General features: G+C 45.9%; 1 protein-coding gene across 8 annotated transcripts in view; it reads left to right on the plus strand.

Annotated features, from left to right (window-relative positions):
• auts2a (activator of transcription and developmental regulator AUTS2 a) overlaps positions 1-16,838 on the plus strand; it is a 1,173,696-nt gene that overhangs the window by 176,025 nt on the left and 980,833 nt on the right. The window lies entirely within an intron of this gene.

Genomic DNA, 16,838 nt, shown 5'->3' on the forward strand with positions numbered 1-16,838 from the left:
TGTGTTTTAATTTTTCTGTTGGTTGGTTAATTAACTATAGCTGTCCTTGGGAAATGAGTGGGTTCTATGTTTACAGATATCTACGTCTATTTTGCCCATGTCAGAAAATACACAAAAAATACTCCATGTGAAAGCCAAAACTCCACAGTATTGTAAAGTGTGGGATCAAAAGCACACGGAAGTGATTAGAAAGAACAGTTATTGGAGGTGGAGAGAGAAAAGAAACTAATTCTGCCAATCATCTGAACAAACGTACATTGGACCTCTGAAGTTAATCCAGGGGCCGCTTGTACTGTAAATTACACCTTAGTGTAGCTGAGTGGTAAAAGAATCAAAGGGGAGTCGATGGGTCTGTGAGAGAGAATAAGAACTGGGGAAATGGAACTGATGAGGTTGCTCTGTTGGGAACCAGCATGGGCCCAATAGGCTGAATGGCCTCCTTCTTTGCCATTGTAATTAAGTAAATAATCTCACCATTTCAGCTTGGAACATAAATTCCAGATGTGAAACAAGTTTGGAATGCAACTCTGTGTTGATAATCATGACCGTATCAGAATGTTGTGAAAGAACATTTGGTTCCTGAATGTAATTTCAGGAAGAAAATTTGGCATCTCTACCCTATCTGGCCTACACTGTATATCAGGGCTTATCAAACTTTTTAGCTCACACAACCCTTTTGGGGAGCACTTGGAAATCGTCGATTCTAGTTTAAAAGACCTGACATATATACACAACCACCATGACTACCAGCCCCCCCACATCTCCATCGGGCACACAAAACTCAAAACGGTCAACCAGTTTACCTATCTCGGCTGCACCATTTCATCAGATGCAAGGATCAACAATGAGATAGACAACAGACTCGCCAAGGCAAATAGTGCCTTTGGAAGACTACACAAAAGAGTCTGGAAAAACAACCAACTGAAAAACCTCACAAAGATAAGCGTATACAGAGCCGTTGTCATACCCACACTCCTGTTCGGCTCCGAATCATGGGTCCTCTACCGGCATCACCTATGGCTCCTAGAACGCTTCCACCAGCTTGTCTCCGCTCCATCCTCAACATCCATTGGAGCGCTTTCATCCCTAACGTCGAAGTACTCGAGATGGCAGAGGTCGACAGCATCGAGTCCACGCTGCTGAAGATCTAGCTGCGCTGGATGGGTCACGTCTCCAGAATGGAGGACCATCGCCTTCCCAAGATCGTGTTATATGGTGAGCTCTCCACTGGCCACCGTGACAGAGGTGCACCAAAGAAAAGGTACAAGGACTGCCTAAAGAAATCTCTGGGTGCCTGCCACATTGACCACCGCCAGTGGGCTGATATCGCCTCAAACCGTGCATCTTGGCGCCTCACAGTTTGGCGGGCAGCAACTTCCTTTGAAGAAGACCGCAGAGCCCACCTCACTGACAAAAGGCAAAGGAGGAAAAACCCAACACCCAACCCCAACCAACCAATTTTCCCCTGCAGCCGCTGCAACCGTGTCTGCCTGTCCCGCATCGGACTTGTCAGCCACAAACGAGCCTGCAGCTGACGTGGACTTTTACCCCCTCCATAAATCTTCGTCCGCGAAGCCAAGCCAAAGAAAGAAAAGAAGAAAGTAAACTCACCATTCTCCATGTTGAAATAATTTGTTGCCTCTAATTTATATTTCATGGGATGAATGAAATTGTTTCTTATCCCCACGGATCTTCTTAATGTTGGGCACAATATTAGTAGTCCCTGGCACTTTAAAAAAATTCTCATTATTTCTGCAACTTCCTCCTTACTCCCTCCCCCATAAATACCACATATCTACCTCATTACAAGATTTACAAAACACCCACATACCAAGCTATTACTTAGTATTACACATCAAATTAAGACACCATTTTCACCATCAATCACATATGTGATTTCCCTGGGGTGGGGGGGAGGGGGGTCCACTGTTCCCGGAACTTGGCCACCTTCCCCTCTGATACCTGTTAGGTAAAACATCATGAGATGGGAATGTGTAAGGAGTTACCCTGTACAGGGCTGTAACAAGATGTGAATGCATCCTTGTACTTACAAGATAAGAGAGACATTGATGGATTGAGAGGCAGGAAGCTAGCAGGGAAAGGATAGCAACAGTTTTAGTCATTGGACAAGTAATGATATGATGATGTTCTAAGCATGTATCCAAGGGTATAAAAAATCACCATTTTGCTGATAACGGCAGAATGCATTCTCCGACTAACATTGTTAGTCGCAAGTGTTACAATCCGGTAATAAAGAACAAAGAACCCTGATTTCGACTCAGTCTGGTGTTTGTCTCACTCATTCATGAACAAAGCAGACCTAACACACCGCAAGCATCCCCAGTCACTGGCACTGTAACAGTGTTGCACGAGGCGCTACACTAACCGTGCCGCCATCTTAATTGACCCACCCTTCCCCAAGTTTATAGAATAAAGATATGGATTTTTAATGGGAAGGGATAGGAAGACACTTTGGGAGATTTGCCCCAACAGCATTGGCCGACCCTTCATCCTGGGCGTCTCCATTTCATTCAAACACAACTTTATTGAAATTTTATTGAAACAGCTGCTGTGGGCGGAGCACGACTGGGGTGCCCCACTGGCTGAATGCTTGCCCCCATCTTCACCAAGGGTTTGTGTGTTGCTTTGGAGAACATTTACAATTTTAAACTTTTTTTTAAACTATTACTTAAAATGTTATTTTTTAAAAATGTTTGTTTCCTCAATTTTTACTAGCTAGTTGTTTGGGTTTCCGGTTGATTGAATTCCGGATAATGGAGATTCCTAATATGTGGTATTTGAGGACCGAGTTCACGGTTTGCAGGTTGATGCATAGATAAGCTCTGAAATTTTGTGTAACTCATTTGAAATCCAACCCAGGTCTGTTCTTTGCCATCAGACTTGACAAGAACAAAACCGCACAGTTGGGAGCTGGATTTTCTTTGGATTTCTGCGAATTATTTGCTCAACCTTTTAATGCAGGGGTGTCAAACTCAAATTCATGGAGGGCCAAAATTAAAAACTTGGACTAAGTCGAGGGCCGAACTAAATATTTATTGAAAATTTTCAACAACATCTGCATGTTTTCTCTTCTTTCAACATATGTAATGTTAAACTTTTCCTTATTAAAATAAATGTTCAATAATAGTTTTGGATAAACTCTTTCCAGAAGCATTAACAAATGAGAAATAAAATATTCAATAAATAATATTTCTCTATAGAGGATTTGTCAAATGTTGCTAGTGTGCTGTCGTATAGTAAAATCTGAGGGCTATTGAGAATGTGGGAGAATAACATGATTCCTGAAACAATCAAATGGGTGACTGATTGTGGGCATGAACTCTAGCAGGGTTATTTGCCATGCCCTTTTTCCATTGGTACAGATATCATTTGATTTACACACTTTTCAAGTTTTATGCCTAATGAGCTTGTATCCAGGTGCAGGACCATTTTTAACCAGGAATATATTTATCACTGTGATATGAAACTTTTGGAAGATCGTTTTATCCTGAGATTAAAGTTCATAATACTTACTCAGGCCTGTGTGCGGGAGGGCGGGGTTTGCGGGCGATCGGGTTGGACAACGACAGTGCGGGGGCATCGGCTCTTGTTGCAGGGCGGCATCTCGGCGGATCAGCGGCCCCGTCACTGTGAGTCGCGGGTCGGCCTGCGGCAGGGAGGGGGAGTGGGCAACGGTCATGGTGAGGTCAGACCCCCCCTGAGTTTCTGCCGGACCCCCCTTGACCTGCTGAGTTTCTCCCGGACTCCCCTTGACCTGCTGAGTTTCTCCCGGACCCCCCTTGACCTGCTGAGTTTCTGCCGGACCCCCCTTGACCTGCTGAGTTTCTCCCGGACCCCCCTTGACCTGCTGAGTTTCTCCCGGATCTCCCTTGACCTGCTGAGTTTCTCCCGGACCCCCCTTGACCTGCTGAGTTTCTCCCGGACCCCCCTTGACCTGCTGAGTTTCTCCCGGACCCCCTCCCCTTGACCTTCTGTTTCTCCTGGACCCCTCCCCCTTGACCTGCTGAGTTTCTCTCGGACCCCCCCTTTGACCTGCTGAGTTTCTCCCGCATCCCCCTTTGACCTGCTGAGTTTCTCCCGGACCCCCTCCCCTTGACCTGGTGAGTTTCTCCCGGACCCCTTTTTCTTTCCGTGCCGGTGTCCCAGGACCTTTCCAGGGCAGTCTCCACGCTCAGGACCACGCTGGGATCCCGGTCACCGGTGGAGGAGCAGGTGAGCGCGGCTAATCACGATCCAGCCCATGCCACTCCCGAGATTGGTGGGGGGTTCCACCCTACCTGACCGACCAGCCTCGCTCTCCACGTGTACTCCGGGCACCCGCCGCTGCTCCGGTGGGAAGGTGCAGGACGGCCGGCGGCCGGCGCCCCCATCGCCCGGTGGGGAGCCCCCATCGCCCGGTGGGGAGCCCCAATCTTCCCTCCGGTGTCCCGACTCCATCTGCAGCTCCAAGAAACGTTGTGCCACTGGGGTTCCGGGCGCTGGGAAGCGGTCTTGGCTTCCCCTGACACCGGCCAGGCCGCGCTGCGGTGGGGGGGGGGTGGGCGGGGGGACACGACAGCGTGTTTATAAAACCACCCACCACTACTTTTCAAGGACCATGATTTTTCTCTCTCTCTCTCACCCTGGGATACAGCGGTTACTGTGCATGCGCTATACTGGCGCGGCGGTCAGCGGGCCACCTCTAATACATTTTTGATATGATCTTGCGGGCCAAATATAATTATATCGCGGGCCAAATTTGGCCCGTGGGCCAGAGTTTGACATTTGTGTTTTAATGCATTGCTAACAAATATAATTCAAAAGTGGCATTTGATCATAATCCTTGGCAATCAGTTTCTTGTGGTCAGAACTGCACTTCCCAGATTGAAGAGGGTGGGACCATGTCGATTGAAAATATCCCAGTGACACACTGCACGTTATGAGACATGGGATTGGTTGAGCCCAGGGGAATCATCAAAGAACTGCAAAGTTCAAAGATGACTCGGGAGGCTGATCCCCGGCATCCTAAACTCACCAGTAAAAGGTTTGGGCCTTAATTTTCGGCCACCTGTCGATCCGGGGTTCTTATCTTTTTCTTTGCAGTCTGATGGCAGAGCACGGACCTGTACAGCATGGTAACAGCGCCTTCCAACCACCCCCCCCCCCTCCTCCCCAAGCCTGTGACTCCCCCAAATCACACCAATTAACCTAACAATCCCATAAGTTTTCCATCGTTGGAGGAAATCGGTGCACTGCACACAAATTCCTTACAGATTCAAACCCGGAATAACATCACGCAAACCGCTACGCTACCCATTGCCACTTCTGCTTGAAATCACTCCCTAATGGAGGATGTCAAGCCATTGAGGCTGATATATGGCTATCTTCTGTCAGCTTCGTCATTCCAAACATCTTCACTGGCAATGAGGCTATCTTCTGTCAGCTTCGTCATTCCAAACATCTTCACTGGCAATGAGGCCTTTTTTAAAAAAAAAAATCACGTTGTGTGGTCAGTAACCAATGGTGTGACTAGAGTCTCCTGCACAATGTTAATTAAAGATCCGCTCCAGGCAGCTGTCATGGCACTGACAGACACATTTCTTTCTCAGGGGTCAAACTGTGAAACATGATTGCCATTCTGTGCCATGAGTTTGAATGACCTTTAAAGATTTTTTTTTGTAATAAAAAGAGAAAATAAAACACTCCCAATGGATCAAAATGGTGAGTAATGGTCGACTGTGCAGAATATCTGAAAAACAGGTGTTCTTCTCAGCATAAAGGATTTTTTTTAACCCTTGAGGAAGGGCTCAGGCTTGAAACGTCATTAATATACCTTTACCTTCTATGGCCACTGCGAGACTGGCTGAGTTCCTCCAGGATCTCTGTGTTTTGACTACAGTCACAGCGTCTGCAGATTTTCCTGTTTCACTCCCCTGACCCCCTCCCCGCACTTTTTTGTTTTACCATTGGGTCTGGAAAGAATGCCTTAGTTCAAAACCCTGTGCCCGTCAGTCTTTTGGGCTGAGGTTTGAAGCCTGCTCAGCCCCATTGAGTGTGGTCCATTGAGGACCATGAGAGAGAAGCGCCAGTGTGTGAAGGTAATAGACTCCACGGCTGTCGGTTACCTTTGTTTCTTCCCCTTATACTCTGGGGCCAAAGCACAATCCATGTCCACTTTCAGTAGGGTGGGGTTTGGATTGGACTTGGGCGGCCAACCTTTTTGAAGCCTCCAATAATTATGGAGATAAGAAAAGGGTGGCAGGGTAGTCATACACAGCTGTGTGGCTGGGCCTTTGTTCAGATTTCAGATTTATCGACAGAGTACATACATGACATCACATACAACCTTGAGATTCCTTTTTCCTGCGGGCGTGGAAGAATTACTCGAGTTGGTAGTGCAAAAAGTAAACGGTCAACAGCATAAAACATAACCGATCTAAAGGAATTGTTAACAGGTATCAAATGTAAATAACTGTGCAATACGGAGAGAGCAAAGAAAAATCAATAAAGTGCACGAGTAAGAATCCCTGAACGAGTTGGAGGGGGAGCAGCTGTTCCTGATCCTGGTGGGGGCGAGTGTTGTGGCTCCGATACCTCTTTCCCGATGGCAGCAGCGAGAAGAAAGCTTGTGCTGGGTGGTGTGGGGCTTTGATGATTGCTGCTGCCTTCTGACGGCAGCGTTCCCTGTAGATGCACTCAATAGTGAGTTAGTGTTCCAGTTGCTGAACAGGTTCAAAAGAGTTCTATTGCAAAATCTTCATGTCCCCTCTTTTCCCCTTTCCTCCAAGGCATTGTGAGGGGGTGGGGGCCTGCTGACAGTTATTCTGTGGATTGTGTGGTAATTGCAGCATTCTAGATTGGATCTGCAGATTCTGGCACGGGTGGCATTTCAGAGTGTGCTTGGCTGGGTTTTTTGAGATGTGGTGAGCTCATTCTGCTAGACACATTCTCCCATCATAGTGATTTAAGAGGCCATTTCATGCCAGCCTCCACCTGGAAGCCAGCTACAAGCGCGGGAGAAAACTTAAAACTTACCGTTCATAGAGCAGCCCTGAAAGGCTGCTCCAGCGATCCAGAGGCGCCTTCTAGCACCCTCCAGATCCAATGGAGGCGGGATGACTAGGGCCATAGCGCCACCCGTCATAAATACACGGCAGAGCAATGGTTGACTTTCCTACTCATAATCCCCCATGCAGCTGGAACCACTCTGTGTTTCCCAGAACAGTTCCAGCTGTGTAGGTGATTATGTGTAGGGAAGACGGCCATTGCACTGCCGCGTTTTGAGCTGCAGAGAGTGGGCCCGAAGGCCGAAGCAGCCCGGTGAGGCTGTCACAGCCCTCAACAGCCGAAGCCCTGATGGCTCCCATTGCCCCCCACTGCTCCTACCGACCGCTGCTGTCCCAATGCCTCCCTTCAGCTCCTGCTGCCCCGATGGCTCCTGCCGGTCCCCACTGACTGCCTGGCAGCTCCCACCCACTGCCCCTACCTTGAGGGGGTCATGGAGGGAAAGGGGTGATGGGTCACGGGCTGACAGTGTCGTCAGCCTGCCCCTAACCATTCAAGCCAGGCGACGCAGAGCAGCACTCCATCTATTATCCTTCTCTGAGAAGGGTTGGATTTGGCGCCTCAGAGCCAATCGTGGCACATTCAGAAAGGTAAGTCTCTAGGCATAAGAGTGGAGAACCTCCGCCTTTACATTCGGGAATTTTTCTTGCTTGGAAGGGCCTAAGGACATTGCATGCTTTCCCAGATACTCCTACCTCTAATTGACTTGTCACAGCCAAGGAAAATACAGTCATTATCAAATTTCCCCTGACTCCAACACCCATTGCAAAGCCTGGATTATTTTCCAAATTATGGAAGTCACCTTTCAGCAATGGGAGATGTGGATGACCAAATTCTTCAGTTCAACAGCCCATCCTTCAGCTGATTAGGGAGAATGCTACCAGACAACCAAATAGCAGTGATCTCTGCCCTGCTGTGAGTTGGGAAGACATGGACAACCAGCAAGAGTTACCCCAGTGTGCCAGAGGAAAAGGTACTGGTAAGATCAGTGAATTAATGTTCACCTTCTCTCCCAGGCCAATGTTTGCTGGATCAAGATTGATGAGTCTTGACCAGCTCCCGTGAGTGCTATATAATCCACATACTCCTGAAGCACGTTGAGTTCTCCCCATTCAATTCAAGAGCAGCGCAAAACATGCTTGTGCCTTTCAGATACAGTGAGGGTGAAGCCTCAGTACATACACCCATCAGAATTTTCTGTTGGTTAATTTCTACCTGTGATGATGTAATGGCGGGGTGGGGGGTGGTTGGCGCGTATTGCTATTATCTATGGCTGTGGAGATACTCTACCCTACCGGTATAACAGATGGAGATGCTTTCCCACTGGCCAGTTTAGTGGTGGTTATGCTTGCTTGCTTGGCTTGGCATTGCGGACGAAGATTTATGGAGGGGTAATGAGTTGTGAGCTCGGAGGGTGGAAAGGCCTGTTCCTGTGCTGTGCCTATGTTTAACTCTCAGCCGATACTACTGAAATGCATTGGCTGGTCACTGATTGTATAGCTGTTTCTTCATTCCTGGATTTTGCAGATCGGCTGTCATGTCTACTTACATTACAACTGGAAGTACACTTCACTACCACTTTCTACCTCTGAAATCCTCAGAGATGTTTTTTTCTAAGATGGTGTAAAGTGCTTTTTAAATACAAATTTGTAGCGGCAGCCACACTGCTACTGAAAGAACACACAACCAGACGGGTTGAGCTCAGTGAGCAGAACTCATTTATATCAGGTTGCTGGGCTGGACTTATACTCCCAGCCCGGACCTGGCTGAGAACCGCGCTGGGGGCGGGGGGGCTGCTGACGTCACCTAGGCATCACGTGGTCCCCCAGCGTGGGCTTCTGAGCCCCGTGCTGAGAAGAAGGGGAAACCCCCGACGGCGCCATTTTGGATGGCTGCCCCGCCCCGTGGATTACAAGCGGGGTCGGTTCGCCTATCTAGTGGTGAGCTGCCACAAATTCTTTTTTCTTTCAGATAGGCCAAAGAATCAATCATAGCTTTAACCTGTGAGATATTTTTTAAAACCTCACCAAACTCTTTTTTTATGGTTTAATTAACATTCACAAAAGCAAACCTCTTACAGTATTAAATGTAGTCAACTGTGATTTCTAAATGGTGTCACACTCAGTAGTCACCTTTTGAAGTTCAGTAAGTGTCACTGAAATCTTTGTTCAGTGTGTTTCAAGCAAAAATCTTTTAAAATGTATGACTCCCTCAAAAGGTCCAAGGAGTTCTGACTGAAAAGTGTAGTGTAAACACAATGGAAATGGTGAGTAGTTCATCAATCTTTCCTTGCTGCCTTCAGAAACCAAAATCCCATGAACCCTCCGAGACCTTCCAGCGCTGCACCATCTCACTAACTTTGACAGGGTAAGTATATTATTCTCAACCTCATCCATCTGGATTGCAAACACAAGAACGATCGAATGATAATATCATCCTCTGTCATGATAATTGCAGAGTTGTTGATTATTTATCTGAAACAGAAATGTTTTCAAATTCACCAGAGGGCTTCATAATGGAAGGAGCAGCTCCAAACATTGCAATGTGAGGATCTAATACCAGCTTCAATTAACAAACAACAGTTCAGATGCTTTGCCTACCCTGGCATGAGGGGTCAGTGCGTGTGTGCGTGTGTGCACATGTGTGTGCACATGTGTGTACATGTGTGTGTGTACATGTGTGTGTGTACATGTGTGTGTGTACATGTGTGTGTGTACATGTGTGTGTGTACATGTGTGTGTGTACATGTGTGTGTGTACATGTGTGTGTGTATACGTGCGTGTGTGAGTGTATTTCATTTATTACACAAATCATTGCGTTCAGACCCAGATCATTTAGTGCAGTGGTTCTCCACCTTTTTTCTTTCCACTCACATACCACTTTAAGTATCCCCTATTGCCAGGGGTGGCCAAACCTGCCTAACGCAAGAGCCACATGCGATCAACATCAGATGTTGGAGAGCTGCAATAATCACAAACTGCACCCACTAAACCTATTATTGTGAGCACCGGCTTTTAGGATTTCTGTAACAGCCAATGTATTTCCACGAGCCACACATTACATGCCAAAGAGCTGCATCTGGCTCAAGATCCATGGTTTGGCCATCCCTGTCCTATGCCATCAGTGCTCTGTGATTAGTGAGGGATTGCTTAAGGTGGTATGTGGGTGGAAAGAAAAATTTGGAAAACCACTGTTTTAATCGTACCTAATTGACTCGTTATGTGTACGGTTTCTTAACTCGAAAGGAAATAGACCAATAACAATTTTTCTCAAGCAAAATAATTCAGTAACAATTAGGTCCAGAGCAGTGGTTCTCAACCTTCCCTTCCCACTCACATCCCACCTTAAGCAATCCCTTACCAATCACAGAGCACTGATGGCATAGGGATAACTTAAAGTGCGATGTGAGTGGGAAGGGAAGATTGAGAACTACTGATTTAGTGGTTTGACGATAAATTATTTAGTATTTATTCTCTGTTGCGTCTAAAGTGGATTATATGGCTGCCTCTGTGTGTGTGTGTGTGTATACAATATATATATTATATACACACATATATATATATATCTATTTATGTGCACATACATAAGATAAACACATACACACACACACACACACACACACACACACACACACACACACACACACTCCTTATTTACTGATACACTTTGAGACGAGTCACCGATTTCGTGGAGGGGAGAGGTACAAATTTCAGTTTCCCAGTCTTTACCTGTGGTGTAAGTTAATGTTGTTGAAATAGACTTGAAATAGATGTAACCGATCCCTGGAGAGACAAGAGACAGCAAATGTTGGAATCTGCTGGATGAACACAAGATCACAAGAGAAAGGAACAAAAGCAGGCCACTAGGCCCATTGAGTCTGTTCCATAAATCTACACTAAGCTACACTAGTTTCAATTTCCAGCCTTTTCCCCATATCCCTTGATGCCTTCACTAATGAGATACTTTTCTATTTCTTGTTTAAATACTCCCAGTGATCTGGCCTCCACTGTTGTATCTGGCAGTGAGTTTCACAGATCCATGACCCTCTGGTTAAAGAAGTTCTTTCTAATCTCTTTTATATGGATAACTTCTAATTTTCAGACTATGACCCCTTGTCCTCGATTCACCCACCAAGTGAAACATCTTACCCACATCCACACTATCTAAACCAGTGGTTCCCAACCTTTTTCTTTCCACTCACATACCACTTTAAGTATTCCTTATGCCAAGGGGTTGCTCTGTGATTAGTAAGGGATTTCTTACGGTGGGATGTGGGTGGAAAGAAAACCTTTGTTGTAATCATACGTAATTGTCTCATTATGTGCACAGTTTCATAACTCCAAAGGAAATGGGCCAATTACAATTTTTCTCAAGCAAAATATTTCAGTAACAATTGGATCTAGAGCAGTAATTCTTAACCTTTCCTTCCCATTCACATCCACCTTAAGCAATCCCTTACTAATCACAGAGCGCTGATGGTATAGGGATTACTTAAAGTGGTATGTGAGTGGAAAGAAAAAGGTTGGGAACCACTGATCTAAACCTTTCAAAATGCGAAAAGCCTCTATGAGATCTCCTCTCATTCTCCTATACTCCAATGAATACAATCCAAGAGCTGCCAAACGCTCCTCGTACATTAGCCCTTGCATTCCGGGAATCATCCTAGTAAATCTCCTCTGCACGCTCTCCAATAACGTCACATCCTTTCTAAGATTGGGGGCCCAAAACTGCACTCAGTACTCCAAATGAGGTCTCACCAGTGCCCCATAGAGCCTCATCAACACCTCTTTACTCTTGTACACTATTCCTCTTGAAATGAACGCTAACATAGCATTCGCTTTCTTCACTACCAATCCAACCTGGTCATTAACTTTTAGGTTTCCTTGCACAAGGACACCCAGGTCCCTTTGCACATCCGTGGTCTGAATTTTCACCCCATCCAAATAATATTCTGCCAGTTTGCTTCCACTGCCAGAATATACAACTGTACATTTCTCTTTGTTAAACCTCATCTGCCATAACTTTGCCCAGTCTCCTAATCTGTCTATATCCTTCTGCAACTTTACGGTTTCTACTACACTTCTTACTCCACGACCTATCTTGGTGTCATCTGCAAATTTGGCCACAAAACCATTTATACCACAATCCAAATCATTCATATAAATTGTAAACAGCAGCGGCCCCAAAACCAACCCCTGCAGAACACCACTAGTTCCAGGCAGCCATCCAGAACGAGAACCCTTAATTTCAACCCTTTGCTTTCTGCCGATCAGCCACTTCTCTATCTAATTTAATAACTTCCCTGTAATTCCATGGGCCCTCATGCGGCACCTTATTGAAAGCCTTTTGAAAATCTAAAGAGATTTTGTCGATCCTACTTGAGATTTCTTCAAAAAACTCTAATAGGTTGGTCAGGCAGGATCTACCCTTTTTAAAAAAAAAACATACTGACTTGGACTTAGCGGGTCAAGAAGCATCAGTGGAGGGGGAGGGGCATTCTCGGTCTTTTGGGGTTGAAAGACCACTAAGGCAACCAGTATAAGGAGGGAAGGTGAGGGGTGGAGTTGCAAAATGGAAGGAGGTGACGGATGCTAGACCAAGAGAAAGAAAAGGAAAGGAAACAGAATTTTCCGATTTCATGTCACCCTCACATCCCTATGTTCCCCCTTCTTTTTCCAACCTAACTCTGGTCCTTCTTTCTCTGTTTAATTTTTCCCTTTCCCACCACTGCTCTCAGGCCTCTCACCTTTTTTTTTCAGCCCCTCTGTCTTCTGGTTCCATTGTCCACCCATCACCACTGTCATTACATTCTTACACGATTTTAACCAGCTATGGGAGAATTTGTTCTCACTTTCATCCTTCACAAACTGTCTCCACCTTCTTTCTCTCTCTCTCTCCCCCTCCCCCCCCCCCCTTTTGATCAGGTTCTACCAATTACCCACCTCTGTCCACTCCTCACCTTCCCCATTGTTCTGTTGCCTGGCACCTCTCCCTGGTACGCCATCCCTCCCACTTACTGGACCCTGTCTTGTCTCTCCCACCCTCTCCTCCTCACACCTGACTATTTCCCCTCTCACTGATCAGTGTTGGAGAAAGGATTTTGATTCAAAACAATCCATCCTCCCCCTCCCCAACCCTGATGCCGCCCAGGTTTTTCCAACAGATGGTTTTTAACCTTGCCTTGATTTGGCTCCTCGAGATGCCTGTTTATAATGAGCCTTTCAAGTCTGTCGCAGCCTCAGAGTCTTTGCTGCATCCCAGCTTTTGCTCGAAGTACTCCCTGCTGCTCTTATGAATTAAGCGCGCCGAAGACTTGCCAGCTGGGTGTTGATGAGTTATTAGAGAGGTCAGTCTGGTGGATGACGGTTAACGCTTTAAACAAAAACATATTCTCACAGGGACAAATGCTTTCAAACATTTCCAAAAGTCTGAACGGCTGGAAAGATCACGGCTGTCTTCCTTTCCCCTACTAACGACATTTACCGGGAGCATTGCTTAAACGGGACGCAAATAAATTCCATCCAGCATGTAGTAGTTTTGACCCACTGCCTTCAAGAAGGAGGGAGCATCAAAATCAGAGCTGCCAGACCGGGAAATAGCTTCTTCTTGCCATCTGTGAGATTGATGAACAGTTTCCTGTAACTGAGTAAATCATCCCCAAATATTTAGATATTTACTTTAAATTATTGCTCTCTATATACATGCGATTATCACGGACAGTACTGTGTATTGTATGCGCGTGCGTATTCATCGTGGTGTGGAGCTGTACTGTTTCATCTGGTTGTGAATGCTCAGTTAGATGGTGAACTTGAACTGATGCTCATCCACAAAATGTAGGTCAGTGTTGCTTCTCCTCTGGTATGATTCAGTTATTTACATTGGGCACGTCCTCCCTCTCTCTACCTCCTTGGATTTTGTTTTCAATCTCTTGGCTCAGTGTTGAGCAGCAAAAATGACAGAATATTTGTTTAATCTTGTCAAAGTGGATGTCCAATTTTATAGCAGCAAAGCTTCAATTGTAGAAGGCTTCATTCAGAGAATGGACAAAAAAAAAACATTTTTTTTTGCACACAGAAAAATTTCAAAAGGAAGTGGACTAATGGAGAGCAACTGCAGATTTCCGGGGGATAGGGCAGAGGAGGGGAATTAGGCTTTTACACCGAAGCACGGAGGACTTGGGTGGTTCTTTGCCACCTGGTTTGCTACCCTGGGAACACCGAGATACAGCACGGTACCAGCCCGCGCCGCCCAAATGGCCAATTAACCCGTTAACCCCGACAGCCTTGTGGGAGGAAACTGGAGCACCAAGAGGAAACCCACGGGGAGAGGGCAGAAGTTCCTGACAGATTCAAATCCAGGTCACCGGCACTGTAATAGCGTTGTGTTGACCGCGCTGCCCTTCTCTCTCCATACCCCTCATGATTCTATGCACCTCAATTAGATTTCCTCACAAGTTCCTTTGCTTGAAGGACGACCGGCTTCTGCAGTCATGTGAGGCAAGTGCTACTGCAGGTGTTGAAACCCCTTACTCTGTAATTAATGGTTGACGTAGCAAAACAATTTTCTCAGCACAGAAATGTATGAACTGTGCACCTCTTTTACCATAAAAACACAATGTTGGAGAAACTCAGCAGGTCAAATATTGTACTTTATGTAGCAAAGATGAAGATGCAAACTATCTATATATCTTTTGCAATATAAAATATGCTATGAATCTTTACCTTTGCTCAATGAAGTTTGCTCTTTGAGCTGCTGAGTTTCTCCAGCATTGTGTTTTTACTTCATTCGTGGCATTTATAATTAAAAAAAATGTAGACATACAGCAGGGTAACAGGCCATTTCAGCCCACAAGTCCATGCTGCCCAATTTACACCCCATTAACCTACACCCCCAGTATGTGGAGAAAACCCAGGGAGAGACAGGGAGAATGTACAAGCTCTTTACGGATAGCATGGGACTCGAACCCCGGTCGATCGCTGCTGCAGTAAAAAGGTGTTGCGCTAACCTTGCCACCCCCTCTCTCCTCTCACCCCCTTTTTTTAGATCATGTGTGTTGTGGTGCCTTCAAAAGTGTCTCTTTCTGATGGTTTGTGTTTTTCCAAATGTTGTTCATGCATGGCCACTTCTCCTTCTGACCCATCATATTGCAGGGGTCAAGGAAACACGGTCAGCAGCAGGGAAGTTAATGGTAAAGTTCTAAAAATGTCTTCAAATGCCAGCATCGAACGAGAGACTCCACTCACGGAAACATTACAGGCTCAGACCCCTTCACTCTGTGCCATTGCAATGGGCTGGAGTGTTGCACTTGCCTGACGAAGGGAATAGAAATGTTAATCGGAGAAAGGCAAAAAAACAGTTGTAGTTGTTGCACAGCTTTGTTTTAATGAAAGTTGACAAGGTAATTACTTGGGATTTCAACTGTGAAGAGCTTTTGCAGCCAAGTTAAGAACACAGGGTTTTATTATAGGCTCACTCTCTCAGCCAGTTCCACTGTTGATTAATTGTATCTTATGGTACTTGTGGCTGCTAACATCGACAAAAATCAGTTATAAACAAGGAACAAAAGTAGATATTGAATGCCACTGCTCCATATGTTGCTCAGATATGATGTGACCTCCTTTCTGGCGAAGCGATTTTAAAGAAATTGTTGTTCTATTGTCAGCTTGACTGCCCTGCCTTCTGGGAGGTCGCACTGGTTTAAATCATTGGTAATCTCTGCTCCACTCTTGTTGGAGGCTGCGTTGTGAGTCGGACCCGTGGCAAGAAGGGCCAGCCTTCATTCCCTGAGTGCCCACGGGGAAGTGATGGCTGGCTTCCCCGTCGAACAGCGCTGCCAGGCAGGGAGCTCCAAGATTTTGGACCAGAGAGATGATGATGGAGTCATGGATTGATCCGTGAATGTCAGAATGATATGTATCTTGGAGGTACTGGCACTGCCTGAAACGACCGTGGCTAATACCTGCATCTTGTAACTGGTGAACACTGCAGCCACCTTGCCTCATTGCAAGGGGCTGAATGTTTAAGGGGTGCCAGGAGTTCCAGTCAAGGAACCTGGGTGGCTGAACAAAATGGCGTGGGAATTCCAAATTCACAGGCTTGGCTTATTAACACCAAACAAGCAGGGATTAATTTCTGAGTGCAAGCTTTCTGTTGTTTGCAGGCGGTTCAAAGAGGCACGTCATATGTAAACAATGTGGTGACTGGGTCAAAATGGCAGAGCCAGAATCCACTTAAATGGCCGCAAGCGCATTACCATCGAGACTGGTTCACTCAGACCTAGGTTTGACCTGGTTCTAAACTCCAGACTGCAGCATAAATGGGGTATGAGCAATGTGTGGTCACCGAAAAGATGACTGCAGGAGGAGCTTACAGTGTTTTGTTGTTGAGAGCTCTCTTTTTAAAAAAAAAAGGGCAGGGACCTGGGTAAGAGATATGCTCTCTCGTTTAAAATGAAATCGATCAGTAAGAGTTAAAAGAAAGACAGCTCTGGTCATGCAATACTGAAATGCTTTAAAACCCCTGGAGTGCTGTGAAGTAGCAGCCAAATGATTTGTGTTATGAGTGAGTAAACGAGCCACTAGCCAAGGCAAGCTCAGAACTGCTGACGAGATCCCGGCAGCCAGTTTTTAGTAATGCGCTGAGTTATTCAGCAGGCACACTGTGGAAATAAAAGTGTTCCCTGAAGCCCTATTTCTACACTCAGGCATGGTTCAGATTCACTCTGAATAAACTGCTAATCTGAATTTAACCGCACTACGTAAACTGAATGGAAC

Source organism: Narcine bancroftii, chromosome 14, assembly GCF_036971445.1.
Source record: "Narcine bancroftii isolate sNarBan1 chromosome 14, sNarBan1.hap1, whole genome shotgun sequence".
NCBI lineage: Eukaryota > Metazoa > Chordata > Chondrichthyes > Torpediniformes > Narcinidae > Narcine > Narcine bancroftii.